We start from the raw sequence: 12,535 nt of genomic DNA on the forward strand, positions 1-12,535 counted from the left end.
AATTATTAATTCCTACTGTTAGAGTCTCTACTTTCGCTCCGTTCTATGTCGGATACTTCCCATGAGTCAGGTTCATCTCGAATAATTGCCTGTCTGGCTGCTCTGTACGGTCTTGTATTTGTAAAATACAATAAATTGTATTCGGCGTACACAGGGAGTGGACAAAAAGCTGGAACACCAAAGACACAACACGTTACCATGACTAATACGGTGAAAGAAAACCGGTGGCATTCAAAACCATTTCCAGTCATCTCGCAATGATAAATACAGGTATACATCTACATCTACATGGATACTGCGTAAATCACATTCAAGTGCCTGGACGTATAGCGCGCGGAAAGAATGAACACCTGTATCTTTCTGTATGATTTCCCCAATTTTATCGTGGTGATCGTTTCTCCGTATGTCGGTCGGTGTCAACAAAATATTTTCGCATTCGGAGGGGAAGGCTGATGATTGGAATTTCGTCAGAAGATTCCGTCGCAACAAAAAACGCATTTCTTTTAATGATTTCCATCCCGAATCCTGTATCATTTCTGTGTGACTCTCTCCCATATTTTGCGATAATACAAAACGTGCTGCCTTTCTTTGAACCTTTTCGATGTACTCCGTCAGTCCTATCTGGTAAGGATCCCACACCGCGCAGCAGTATTCTAAAAGAGGACGGACAAGCCTAGTGTAGGCAGTCTCCTTAGTAGGTCTGTTACATTTTCTAAGTGTCCTGCCAATAAAACGCAATCTTTGGTTACATTTCCCCACAACATTTTCTATGTGTTCCTTTCAATTTAAGTTGTTCGTAATTGTAATACCTAGGTATTTAGTAAGCGAAGTTTAACGACTTCCTTTTAGCACTCATGTGGATGACCTCACACTTTTAGTTATTTAGGGTGAACTGCCACTTTTCGCACCATTCAGATATCTTTTCTAAATCGTTTTGCAGTTTGTTTTGATCTTCTGATGACTTTGTGAGTCGATAAACGACAGCGTCATCTGCAAACAACCTAAGACGGCTGCTCAGATTGTCTCTTATATCGTTTATATAGATAAAGAACAGCAAAGGGCCTATAACACTACCTTGTGGAACGCCTGAAATCAACTGTGTTTTACTCGATGAGTTTCCATCAATTACTACGAACTGTGACCTCTCCGACAGGAAGGCACAAATCCAGTCGCATAACTGAGACGATATTCCATAAGCACGAAATTTCACTACGAGCCACTTGTGTGGTACAGTGTCAAAAGCCTTCCGGAAATCCAGAAATACGGAATCGATCTGAAATCCCTCGTCAATAGCACTCAACACTTCATGTGAATAAAGAGCCAGTTTTGTTTCACAGGAACGGTGTTTTCTAGACCCATGTTGACTGTGTGTCAATTGACCGTTTTCTTCGAGGTAATTCATAATGTTCGAACACAATATATGTTCTAAAATCCTGCTGCATTACGTCGCTAACGATATGGGCCTGTAATTTAGTGGAGTACTGCTACTACCTGTCTTGAATATTGGTGTGACCTGTGCTACGTTCCAGTCTTTGGGTACGGGTCTTTCGTCGAGCGAACGGTTGTATATGATTGTTAAGTATGCAGCTAATGCATCAGCATACTCCGAAAGGAAACTAACTGGTATACAGTCTGTACCAGAAGACTTGCTTTTATTAAGTGATTTAAGTTGCTTCACTACTCCGAGGATATTTAGTTCTACGTTACTTATGATGGCAGCTGTTCTCGATTCGAATTGTGGAATAGTTTTCACTGGAATCTTATACCATTCTTTCTGCAAAATAGTGGCACGTTCCGGTAACGATGTTGGAGGTGGACGGCGATCACGCACACTTCTCTCCAAAGCAGACAACAAAGGCTCAGTAATGTTGATATCTGATGGCTGTGGTGGGCAAGGTAGACGCGACAATTCATCATCACGATCACAAAACCAGTCCTGGACGATGCGAGCTGTTTGAACAAGGACCCACGGAATCATCATTGGGGAACAAGCATTGTACCATGGGATGAACCTGATCAGCCAAAATGGTCACATAATTCTTGGAAATAATCTGAACTTGCAGAGTACCTATATGGCCCATTAAATACCACGATATGGCTGCCCAGATCACCGGACCACCGCCTTGTTTCCCTCTTCAAACTTAAACTCGGCCAGAAATTGTAAACAGTGTGCAACAAGACCCATCCAACCAGAAGACGTATTTCCATTGCACCATAGTCCAGGTTTCATGGCTTCGGCGCCACATTCTCGTGTTGTGGGTACTTGAATCAATGTTGAGAGCTTTTGGATTTCCAGGTCGCTCTGCACTTCCCTACTAATGGGGCTGCGGTCGTATTGTTTTGGCGCTGACAGGGTTCCCGAGTGCAACATTCAGTTCTGCAGTGACTTTTGCAGCTGCCGTCCTCTTATTTTTCATAGCAATACTCTGTCACAATCACTCAGCACACAATAGCGTCCGCATTGTGACTTAGCGGAGAATGTTTTTCCGCTTTCCCCTATTTGGTACGAATCTTCTATATGATTCCTCTTGAAACATCAAACACTTCTGCTCCCTCAATTGCCGGCCGGGGTGGCCGAGCGGTTCTAGGCGCTACGGTCTGGAACCGCGCGACCGCTACGGCCGTAGTTTCGAATCCCGCCTCGGGCATGTATGTGTGTGATGTCCTTAGGTTAGTTATGTTTAAGTAGTTCTAAGTTCTAGGGGACTGATGACCTCAGAAGTTAAGTCCCGTAATGCTCAGAGCCATTTGCTCCGTCGATTACGGAAGCACCCAGAATACAAGCAGGAACAATGGGCCCACATCAGAAATCACACAGCTCCGACATCCACAACTGCGCAAACTCTGTTCTCACCAGGACTGACACTTGCAGCATGCTGCAAAGGCGCCGTTCGTGGCCAAATGCAACAGCACTGCCAGCAGACTCGGCTAGCACCTCAGTTTATGTTCAAGTATGCAGTGTTCGCGGTGTTTCCATATTTTTGTCCAAACCCTGTACAAAATGAGATGTCACACCAATACCCAAAAAGGGAAGTAGGAGTAATCCGCTGAATTAAAGGCCCATATCACTGACGTCGATTTGTGGTAGGATTTTGGAACATATACTGTGTTCGAACATTATGAAGTACCTCGAAGAAAACGATTTATTGGCACATAGCACGGATTCGTTCGCCGATGGCATTGTAATACTGTCAGAGACAGCAAAGGACATGGAAGAGCAGCTGAACGGAATGGACAGTGTCTTGAAAGGAGGATATAAGATGAACGCCAACAAAAGCAAAACGAGGATAATGGAATGTAGTCGAATTACATCGGGTGATGCTGAGGGAATTGGATTAGGAAATGAGAAGCTTAAAGTAGTAAATGAGTTTTGATATTTGGGGAGCAAAATAACTGAAATGGTTCAAATGGCTCTGAGCACTATGGGACTTAACATCTATGGTCATCAGTCCCCTTGAGCTTAGAACTACTTAAACCTAACTAACGTAAGGACATCACAGAACACCCAGCCATCACGAGGCAGAGCAAATCCCTCACCCCGCCGGGAATCGAACCCGGGAACCCGGACGTGGGAAGCGAGAACGCTACCGCACGACCACGAGATGCGGGCAGAATAACTGATGATGGTCGAGGTAGAGACGATATAAATTGTAGACTGGCAGTGGCAGAAAAGCGTTTCTGAAGAAGAGAAATTTGTTAACATCGAGTATAGATTTAAGTGTCAGGAAGTCGTTTCTGAAAGTATTTGTATGGAATGTAGCCATGTATGGAAGTGAAACGTGGACGATAAATAGTTTAGACAAGAAGAGAGTACAAGCTTTCGAAATGTGGTGCTACAGAAGAATGCTGAAGATAATATGGGTAGATCATATAACTAATGAGGAAGTATTGAACAGAATTGGGAGAAGAGAAATTTGTGGCACAACTTGACTAGAAGAACGGATCGCTTGGTAGGACATATTCTGAGGCATCAAGGGATCACCAATTTAGTATTGGAGGGAAGCGTGGAGGGTAAAAATCATAGAAGGAGACCAAGAGATGAATACACTAAGCAGATTCAGAAGGATGTAGGTTGCAGTAGGTACTGGGAGATGAAGAACCTTGCACAGGATAGAGTAGCATGGAGAGCTGCATCAAACCAGTCCTTGGACTGAAGACCACCACAACAATAGCACGGATTCAGAAAACATCGTTCTTGTGAAACACAACTAGATCTTTGTAATCATTAAGTAATGAGTACAGCTGGCAGGGGATATCAAATTGGTTCCATATTTTTAGATTTCCAGAAGACTTTCGACACCGTTCCTCACAAGCGTCTTCTAACCAAACTGCGTGCCTATGGAATATCGCCTCAGTTGTGCGACTGGATTCGTGATTTCCTGTCTGAAAGACTACAGTTCGTAGTAATTCACGGAAAGTCGTCGAGTAAAACAGAAGTAATGTCCGGCGTTCTCCAAGGAAGTGTTATAGACCCTCCATTCTTCCTGATCTATATTAACGACGTAGGATACAATCTGAGTAACCCTCTTACATTGCAGGTGATGCTGTCATTTACCGTCTTGCAAAGTCATCAGATGACCAAAACGAATTGCGAAATTATTTAGATAAGATATCAGTATGGTGCGAAAAGTGGCAACTGACCCTGAATAAAGAAAATTCTGAAATTATTCACATGAGTACTAAAAGAAATCCGCTAAATTTCGATTATGCTATAAGTCACACAAATCTGAAGGCTGTAAATTCAACTAAATAATAAGGGATTACAATTACAAATATCCTAAATTGGAACGATCACATAAAATAATGTCGTGGATTAAGCCAAGCAAAGACGGCGATTCACTGACAGACCACTTAAAAGGTGCAACAGGTCTACTAAAGAGGCTGCTTACACCACGCTTGTCTGCCCTATTCTGGAGTATTGCTGTGCGGTGTGGGATCCGCATCAGGTGCGACTGACGGATGACATCGAAAAAGTACAAAGAAGGGTGGCTTGTTTTGTATTATCGCGAAATGGGGGAGATAGTGTCACAGACATGACACGTGAATTGTAGTGGAAAAAGGTGTTTTCCGTTGCTACGGGATCTTCTCATTATATTTCAATCCCCAGTTTTCTCCTCCGGTTGCGAAAACATTCTGTTGGCACCCACCTACATAGGGAGAAATGATCATCACCTCTCGGCAACTGTTTTTTTTAACTGTATATATTTTTTCGTCCTCTTATCTGCCCGTCATTAAACTTGTAACTTAAAACGTAAACAGTCTTCATTTTTTTTATTTTTTTGTAATCTTTGTTGTCTTTTCACGAATACTCATGGCTGAATAGTGTAGTATAGTATCGCTAACAGACACCCCACGCCCATTTGGGGGTGGGGCATGAAGTAACAATAAAGAAAAAAAGAAACAAAATTCTACGGAGACTTATCTCGGCAGACGATATTGCTAAGTTATTCCTACCATTAAGTAGATACTTTTCCTCAGCACTGGATAATTACCCAGTTGGATTGCATAAACCGAATACTGAGAGCAGACCTGCGAGATTCGTTACGGATTTGTTTAACAACATCCAGAGAGCTCTAAAAATATTCAACTGGCTCCAGTGGAAGACCCTACAGCGTGGGTGTTGTGAATACTGGAGATGCCACTCTAAAAATGAGATCACATGTTCTGGTACGAGTCGAGAAACACACATTTCTTTCAGATTATATCGTGCAATGAGAATGAGGGCAAAATTAGATAAAAAATGGCGAGGGCTGCCGACAACCTTGCTTGTCGCGTACCATCGCGAATCGAAGACAGGCCGAGGAGAGAAGGACGGTTCCGGCACAAAAAGTACCTCCTGACACACATCGTATCGTGGCTTGTTGAGTAACATCGTAATCCTAGTATCTGAAGAAATATTCGAGGTACAAATTTAGATGAAATAGGTTAGAAACATGCAAGCTTAACTCCTGATCAGCCACCAAAGTCGAGATATACAATAATAATCATCACCCAGGCATGTCTTAATCCTAGGAGAACTGTCGTGGTCTAAAATTCTCTTCTTGTAGGTCCCATAGCTCTTTTGGTGTTTGTACTTTAGGACTGCTTTTCAAATTCTTCTGTGAGGCATCGGCTTCCATAAAGCGGTTTTCGGTACTGCTGAATGTACTCCAATTTAGGTCGCAGTCGAAGTTCACGTAGGCTCTCGTCGTTTCTGTTTTCTGTTCCTGTTCATGTTTGATACTCGTTACGAAGCATAAGCATTGCCAAGATTTAGTACAGGTGGATGTTAAATTGTTTAAATCAAAAATCTCTTCATAACGATATGAAAGAGTAAGGCCGTAAGACGCCTGTTGTGTGAACTGGCATGTTTCGGTGTCGAGAAATAAGAAAGGGAATACAACGTCCTATCGACGTCCAGATCATCAGATTAGTTGCACAAGAAATGCAGAGGGCGGGAGGGTCAAGGTAATTGGCCCGTGGTCCAGTTGAAGGTTCTGTGCCGAGGTTCTCTGAAACGGCAAACTTCGCAATCAGATGAGATCGACTGACAAAGATATTATCGTGTGGTTTACCTGCCTATGTTTGTGAATACTGTGCTAGAGAAGACAGTACTATTCGTGGTCGACGAATTAACATATGAGTCTAGGGATGGCTGGGTGGGTGAGTGATTAGCCTGTCTGCCGGAGGTGGATGTGGGTGCAGCAGAAGAAGGCGCCAGCTCGTGGATATAACTGCCGTTTGTAATTTATTATTTACGATCATTCAGTCTTCTTGAGCATGCGCACGTAGTTCCTCAAACGATTTCATGTGGCTACGTGCCTCCTGTTCCACTCCTCCCAGCAAGGAAAAATGTCTGGCTGAACCTGGAATTGATCCTGAGCACTCCGTATGGCAGTAAGACTTGCTAACCGCTCAGCTATGGAGATGGACTGATTAAATTTAAAGGACCAGAATTACGTATCATCTGGTAAAAAATTTTATTAACACAAATGCATATTACCCCCAAGGACGGAAGTGATTAGATTACGTACAGAAACGTGTAGCTACTTATTTTTTGTGTTAGTCGCCTGAAACGTCCCCTTTGAAAAATTATACAAGACTGGGCTTAAACTGACACACAAAAATTTTAGCGCAACGCATCTGACTTTCAGTAATCGCTAAAAAGAATGGCCCTGACTAACATTAACCTAAACATTTCACAAATCACTTACCTCACAAAAATCTTGGTTATTCGAACTACTGCAATACAGCGAGCGCCACTACTGCCAACTAAATAAAAGATTCAAACTACGAAAGGCACTTACTACTGATAGGGAGAGTTAGCAAATGAAAGATTTTAATAGAGAACAAACAATGTATTTACCTTAATATCATCAAAAGTCATAATATATATAGCAGTTCATGACATCCAGTCTTACAAATTTCAAAACTCCGCCATCTCTCTCCCCACATCCACCACTGCTGGCGGCTCACCTCAAACTGCGCAACGCTACGCGCCGCTAACAGCCAACAGCCCAACACTACAATGGCGAGTATTACAGCAATGCCAACCAGCCACAGACTGCACACAGCACAGCCAGTGATTTTGATTCAGAGCGCTACGTGGCGTTACCAATATAAAAACCTAAACAGCCTACTTACATAGCCCCCATGCTCCCCACAAAAAAATTTACAAATTGTTTTGGGCAATGACCAATAATGATTTGATGAAATTTTTCATAATTACAATAACAAAGAAATCAAATGCACACGCTTATTGATACAAAGTTGGTCAAAAGCTAAAATTTTCAAAAAAAAGTCTGAGCAGTAAAAGAAAATGCACACAGAAGTGGTGGATTTCCACGCAGTCTTGAAGTAATGTTGTCCTTCCAGCGGAAAGACAGTGCTGACTCTTGACATGCAGACAGAGCAAACCCACAGCACAGTCATTCGAAGTTTTGAAGAATATTGGTAGGCAGGTCGTCACAGAGTAGACCCACTGTAGTCCTGGTAGAGATTATGGTATTGGTGGGCCACCAGAGGTGCAGCCCACTGCAGTCCTTGTAGAAATAATAGTACTGGTGAGTCAGCAAAGGTGCTGACCCACTGTAGTCCTTGTAGAAATAATGGTATTGGTGGGCCATCAAAGGTGTAGACCCACTGTAGTCCTTGTAGAGACGGCCAGCAGCCATCTGTTGTGACTGTGCAGGTGCTCAATCACCATCGAAGAGTCTTGTGGACAATATAGCAAGTCCATAAACCACCACTTGTCCACTCACCAAGAATTTGTTTGAAATGTCCTTAGAACCAGCAATGCTGTTATCCAGTCCCTTGCTGAATTATTAACACACGTGTCACGCGATGAGGGATTCCTACTGGCCTGGAAATGATGAAATTGCGTATGTTTATCTAAATTATTTACAGGATACAAGCAGGCGTATAAACACCGAAAACCATGAAGAACGTACTGTATCTGGCTTGTAACGAGGCTAATTAGCTCGCAGCCGCACACGATTCTGTGTGTATGCCAATCCCGGAACGCAGTAACGTGGTTACTCATACGTTCGTCGTGGTTTTCGAGCTCAGGCGCTTCTTCTCGATTTACGCATTCCGTGGATCGAAAAGACTGATGCTTGACCCTGTGTACAAGATGTTGCACTCATTCATGATTTGCATTAAACCGCATTCCCTCGCATTCTCAAACACTAAGCACTGTTTGCAGCTACTGCCGGACTGGAACGTTGCAGATAAGGAAAATGCTATCGGTAGCTGCATCGGTACAGGTAAGAGGAAACAGTGTGAACGGCGAACTGATTCACATCGAGGCTGTATGCCACTTGTTTTTATTCTTCTCGGAGAGGGAAATTTCGTGTTTTGTTTTAGGGTGCAACGACTACTCATTAAGCCCAATCAGTGAAGGAAATGGGAGCTAAGAACAAGGACTTTCTTAAGAGAGGACTTTCGTGTGAGCTTTTCATGTTGCCGAACAAGTGAGAAGTGGCCACCACGGTGAAAAGTGGATACGAATTTATTACATGATACGACACTCTACGAATGAAGTAGATGTGTAAAAATTATCTTAGTGGGGACGCACTCGAGTAAACGCGCAAGGCAACCTCTTTACTGCATAGTGAACCCGATGTGTAAAATGGACAATAAGCAATTACAATTTTGTGCATAATCGTGATTGTTGGCCAATTTACACGCCAGGGACTATCAAGATAACACCGTTCGTTTTCTCGCCTCTATAAAAATCTCAAAGTCAAACAGGTTTTCATCCGGAAAATTGCTGCTGTTCTCCGCAAAATATAAGCAACCGCAACACTGAAAGGAAGGTTACATTACTGCTGCCACAATGCTGGCTAGAAAAAGGAGACAGCAAGAGGTTACGCAATCGCGCAGAATCAGTCGCAAGCTGAAGCAGTTGTTGTTTCAAGCTTTCGAGGAGTTACATGGGCCATGGATAAAATGACAAACATGCTTATGTTAATTCGTCTTTATTTGTATTCTTGTATTGTACAATAAATTCAGCTCTAGTTTTTTTTTTATTTTTTTTTATTTACAACAGTGCAGTTACTTGTGGGCTTCACAAAGAAGTTGCAGATACATCAGGATGGCAGTTTTCTAGAGTGAGGAAGGTTGCTTGCCATAAGATAAAATTACAATAAAGTATATAGATCGATATAATTGACGTAAGTGCAAAACTTTGACAAGTAAGTGTATCACTTTGACACCTACCAGTATTCCATTCATTGCTTATCGAGAGATAGCATGGTTGAAAGGTTGAATAAATAAGCAAAAGAAACGAAATAAAACATCTGTTTTCAAAATTCAAAGAATTGCGATTCCATATTCAGTTCACTCGGCAAGTCATTGGCGCCACGTATTCTATAACATGTTTTCGTTGAATAACGATGAGTACACTTTTCTGTTTGTCTTTTTACAATGTCGACAATCATTTCATCAGCAACTCACTTCACCAAATCAACCTCTTCTGTGGGCAATGTGTCGCAGGTGATGCGAACACGCTGTGACAGACGTCTGCCGCCACTGTGGACAGAGACGCGAACAACAAACACAGTCGCTAGCTTGTTGCGAACAACGTCGGAAAGCACGCTCGCAACGGGAACAATGTTTGCGAGTCGGCTTGGACGCGTCTAGATTGTAGATGCGCTGAGGGATCGTCCGCTTAAGACTGCAGGATGACTGAGACGGCCGCTCCAGGATGCTAACCTCAGCGCCCCCCCCCCCCCCCCCCCCCCTCACGGCAGCCCAAATCTTTCGCGGTCCCTCCCTCCCCATCCCCTCTCCGAGGCTGTCGTGCCTCTCTGAGCTCCCAAGCTCTCCCCTCCACCTCTACATCCGATTCTCAGTACTGATTACCGCTTCTGCTTAGAGCGTGCGATTACCGCAGAGAGCCGCAGAGAAAAAAGGAAACATTTCTCCGACTTTTACGTTGTTGAAACTTCCAGCTGTATAAACACGAGTTATGACATCCGCAGCTATTCTTAGTCTGAGGGATACGGTGCTGATTGTTCGTCCGGATGCAGGAACACCGCCGACCTTGGGGAAGTACGTCAATCAGCTCCCTCCGTGCGAAGGCAACCGCGAATATCGTTACGGGAACTCCTGTCGTGGAGCGTCACCTCGTTCATTCATGCCGCCCATTCGTGCAGTTCACGGTGAAGGACATTTCGCGCCGCACCAAGGAGAGGTCAGCTAACGCGTAAAGAACCAGCCAACAGCCGGAGTGTCGTCAAATTTCCACGGCTATGCACACGCTGATTTTCACACGCTCTGTTTACTTCATCGATTTTGGTAATTTATCATTTCCAGGCTGTCAGCGTGCGCTACTCCTGTCTGCTGTCGTGGTCGTCTCGGCAATTTTCCGGTTACAGAGGGAAGTCAGCTTTTTTTTCCTCTATGAGATGGTGGACTGGTTTCCCGCTAGTCCTCCTAAATGTGTGAGCCGACTAGGCTGATTTTAAGGGTGAGTAAATTTCCCATGACGACTGGTGTTTACCAACATCCGTGGCAGAGAACTGAAAGTCGTATCAGGAATCACCACCTTACCGAAGTGCTATAAATGTGAGCTTCAAATGGGCAATGATGATGCCTACATTCTGCTTCTGATTCTGATTGGCTCGAAGGCCCATATGATAAACAACTTTGTGTAATAGTTTGGAACTCATGAATTCCAGTAGCCGGACGACAGCCCTCGTGGGATTTAGAAATTGTACGCCCTTTGGGGCGGAGGTGGTGTTTTCGTAGTATTATTCAGAAGTCGATAGCAGGTCATCCTTTCGGGATCAACTGCAGAACGGAATATAGTGAGAATCCGAAGAAGCCCTCCCGTAAGGGAGCATAGGCTTCGGGTTGAGTTATTCCGGTATTCCGGGCGAATTTCTAGTAAGAATGATAAGCACCTCCCATTATCAAGTGCTCAAAGATTCTGTGCCATCAGGGGGACAACGTAGTCCCGAATTACGTTGTGATAAAAATGTCACACGTTTGACAACTATTGCGAAACATTCTCAGTACCAATTCATGACCAAGCGAGGTGGCGCAGTGGTTAGCACACTGGACTCGCATTCGGGAGGACGACGGTTCAATCCCGTGTCCGGCCATCCTGATTTAGGTTTTCCGTGATTTCTCTAAATCGCTCCGGGCAAATGCCGGGATGGTTTCTCTGAAGGGGCACGGCCGACTTCCTTCCCCGTCCGTCCCTGATCCGACGAGACCGATGGCCTAGCAGTTTGGTCTCTTCCCGCAGACAACCCAACCCAACCAATTCATGAGACAGTTGTACGATGGCTTCATAAGAGATATTCTAGGCGAATACTGCCGTTTAGTGAGCGTGCAGACGTTCAGCAGGCAGAGACCTGAACAAGGGCTGTGGAGCAAAGCAGCTACCTCGACGATGGGGTATTCGTGGCCGACGCGTACTTGGCGACGTTTTCAGCGAAGCCAGTAAATTATATATGGTTCCATGGAATCTGAGTGTGACATCTTCGTGTGCCTTTTTTTCTTTCGACTTTAAACTGTGTTTCTATTTATTTCGTCGTGCATATTATCGCCGGAGGTGCTAACACCCAATTGGAGCCGGTGTTCCAATGGTCAGAATATACATGCTCTGTTCCAGTCCAATGGCTGGATCTGTGAATTTTTCTAATAGCAGTTGAGTCATGAAACGTATTCGCAAAGTGCGAATACAGTACCACCACAGCTATACAATGTACTGGAAACAAATGAAAATTTGTGGCGAACCCGGAATCGAACACGGATTTATCGCTTTACTCGAGCGGTTGCCTTAGCAACTTCGGCTATAAATCGTTGATAGTGTTAACTTCGGAGGAGTGGCAAAAAAAAAAAAAAAAAAAAATGTTAAAATGTGTGTTACATCTTATGGGACTTAACTGCTAAGGTCATCAGTCCCTAAGCTTACACACTACTTAGCCTAAATTATCCTAAGGACAAACACACACACCCATGCCCGAGGGAGGACTCGAACCTCCGCCGGGACCAGCCGCACAGTCCACGACTGCAGCGTCTAAGACCGCTCGGCTAATCCCGC

General features: G+C 44.0%; 1 protein-coding gene across 1 annotated transcript in view; it reads left to right on the forward strand.

Moving 5' to 3' along the window:
* The window catches only part of LOC126273410 (probable nuclear hormone receptor HR38), a 111,499-nt gene that overhangs the window by 803 nt on the left and 98,161 nt on the right, over nucleotides 1–12,535 (forward strand). The gene's annotated exons all lie outside the window — the stretch shown is intronic.

Source organism: Schistocerca gregaria, chromosome 5 (genome assembly GCF_023897955.1).
Source record: "Schistocerca gregaria isolate iqSchGreg1 chromosome 5, iqSchGreg1.2, whole genome shotgun sequence".
Taxonomy (NCBI): domain Eukaryota; kingdom Metazoa; phylum Arthropoda; class Insecta; order Orthoptera; family Acrididae; genus Schistocerca; species Schistocerca gregaria.